We start from the raw sequence: 3,062 nt of genomic DNA, 5'->3' as shown, positions 1-3,062 counted from the left end.
AGGATCCACCTTAAACAGGTCAGATACACCCCTCTCAATTCCCTGGTCCTATTTTTTTCCCCTAAACTTAACTTTGTCCTCTGTTCTGCCAATACCTTAATCAGGTGTAAGAGACACCAGACATTTCCATACCACAAACACCGGACAGGAACAAAGATTTCTGTCTGGTTTAAGGTGTGTGCCACTCTGCCCAGCTTCTCCTCACTCTTGGCTGCTGCCAGGTCCTTCTCTCTCCAGTGTGAGCCAGTTGGCAGGCAGTACTTTACGGAGTCCCTGGCCTCCATGGCTTCCAATCTAATAGGAGAGACCAGTGATTGCTGGTGTCATAGTTAAGTTTTAACTTCTAGACTGTGTCCAACAGCCTTTGAGATGCCTAGTGTTGTCTTCTCAGTATCCAGTCCCCCAAGGAAATGGCTACCTGCCAAAGCTTGAAGGGGGTGTGAGGGAAAGGGTGGGCAGGGGAGATCATTGCACTCTTGGCCTAACATCGCAGGGTTCTCTTTCCTGGAGCTGACTCCTAGTCAGTGTGGCCCAGTTCTGAAGAGTGGCCCAGGCTGAAATAGCAAGCAAGGGACGGTGACTTTGATTTGGAATGCTCCACCCCCTGCCGTCCCATTCTTGCCTTTTTGACCACAGAAGCTAAACAGTGAGTGTCTTCATTGCGAGTTTCCTTTATTCCTCTTGTTGCTAGGACAAAATACTTCTCACTCACTCACACACACACACACACACACACACACACTTAAAAGTCTGTTTTGGCTCAGTTTATGAAGGTTCGGTTCCTCTCGAGGACAAAGCAGGGTTCCTGAGCAGGAACATGAAGCAGGGACTCTTCACTTCTGAGAAAGTCGGGAAGCAGAGAGCGGGAGGGCTAGCGTTCGTTCCTGCTTTTTATTCCATCTGGGGCTAGAGCCAGATGGAGCTACCATGCTCAGGGTGTGTCTTCCCTCCTCGGGTGAAGCTCACTGGAAACACCCTCATGGGCACACACAGGGGTGTGTCTCCCAGGTGACTCCTAGACAGCCAAGTTAGCTCTGAAGATTAACCACCACAGTAATTGCCCACTAATTGTGTGCCTGGGAGCTCAGGACTCTGCTTGTCATCTCCGAAACACCTGTGGTCAAGCCTCCTTGGCTGAACTCTGATCTGCTAGTCATTACGGTAATTATGGCTTCCTATCAACTGACAAGTAAGTGCCACCCCCTGGCTTCAGTTACTGATGTAGGGAGAAGGGCACAATTACCATGGATATTGTCACAGTAAAATTTACACTAGCTAAAGACCTTCATTGAGTTTATTTTCAATTCTAGAATTGGGTAATACTCTCATAAAAGAATAAGGCCTCTGAGGGGCTGTGCAGAAGTGGACTTCACAGACACAAAATGGCTTTAAAAACACAAGCAAAAAGCAAAAAAGTCAGACTGGGCATTTGGAAGTTCCTTTTCATAGGGACAGGGAGACCTAACAATAAAATGCCCAATTGATCATCATCAGGCCACGCACATGCTGACATAGGTCAACCCCTGGGCCGGGCATGGTCGCCACAAGCACTCTGCCCTGCACCCCAGCCTCCTGCTGTTTCTGAAGGGGTCTGGGCTAAGGGAACTTTATTGTGACTCCCTTTGAAACTGGCCTGGTCCAGACCCTTGAGTTATCTCTAGCCCTGATTTCTTGGAAGGTCAGAGAAGCGTCCTGGGGATGTAGAACTCGGGCATGTAACCCCTTTGCATTGCCTGGTCTGTGTATGAGCTCGATCTAAAAAAATGACCTTCCATGTTTGCCAATATTAATAACCCCCACTTTGTGACCATTTCTCCTACTCACAAATATCACCGCCACTCTCTCCTAAACATTCCTGATGGCCTTCAAAAATCACGTGTCCTCTGGGCCCGCCTCTCACATATACTTCCTGGTTTCTTCTGGTCCCACGTTGTGTATTTACTCCAGTGTGCCCAATTTCTCAACCTTTTTGTTTATCCTCTAACACCGGCCAGGCCAATGCAGGCTTTTCCAGGTCGGGTCTAGGAACTGGCTGCCACTTTTCTTAAATAGAGATTACAGGAGGCCCTTGCTTCTGACTGGGCATCTTCCCAGATCTGTACATCAAAACAGAGTGGCCCAGACTAACATTGATACCACCAACCTGACACTAAGCCATGCTTCTGATCTTCTACACACTAGAAATTACAGAGATAACGGCCAGTTTCAGTCACGTGGCAGTGTTTGTTCTTCTATCTAATTCCTTATGCAAAAGAGATGCCTTGAAATAATCCGACCAGTTTCCTGTCTTGTCTCTGTCCCTGTTTCTTACAAGGAAAGTAACTTTGAAGTGACTAACCTGCCTTTTGGGTTTGTGGTTTGTGTGTTTCCAGCCTTTCTCTCTATGAATCCAGCCTCTTGGAATGAGAGCCTGCAAGATGGCTCAGTGCATAAAAGTACTTGTGCAAACCTTTGAACCTGAGTTCAAACCCTGAAACCCATATAAAGGTAGAAGGCGAGAACCAACTCCAAAAAGGTGCCCTCTAACTTCCATACACGCATGCATGCGCGCATACATATAATCTTTTTAAATTAAGAAAAAATTTCTTCTGTTCAGCCATCGCTTACTCTCTCTCTCTCTTTTTTTTGTTTGTTTTTCGAGACGGGGTTTCTCTGTCGCTTACTCTCTCTTATGAAAGGAGATGCCATCTAATTCTAGGACTGACAAATAAAAGTCCATTAAGGTCTGTGAACCCAGGGCTGGAGATGGCTCAGCTGTTAGAGCGTTCGTTGCCCTTTCCGAGGACCGCAGTTTGGTTCTCACCCCGGCACGTGACACACAACAATCCGTGACTCCAGTTCTAGGGGATTTCATGCCTTTTAACTTTCATGGGTACCAGACACACAAGCGGTTCATGTGCAAACACTTATACATAAAATAAGATAAATCTATTTTTTTCTGAAACAATTGCTTATTTAGTTATTTAGTTCAGTCGTTTTTTATTAAATATTAAAAAATGTGTTTTTTTCCATACAAAAGCGATTTCTAAGCTCAGTTGCTGCAGTTTTGGCCTTGGACAGTG

This window comes from Microtus ochrogaster, chromosome 2 (assembly GCF_000317375.1).
Source record: "Microtus ochrogaster isolate Prairie Vole_2 chromosome 2, MicOch1.0, whole genome shotgun sequence".
Classification (NCBI taxonomy): Eukaryota; Metazoa; Chordata; class Mammalia; order Rodentia; family Cricetidae; genus Microtus; species Microtus ochrogaster.
The sequence above is the reverse complement of the archived record's forward strand: the minus strand, read 5'-3'. Positions refer to the sequence as shown.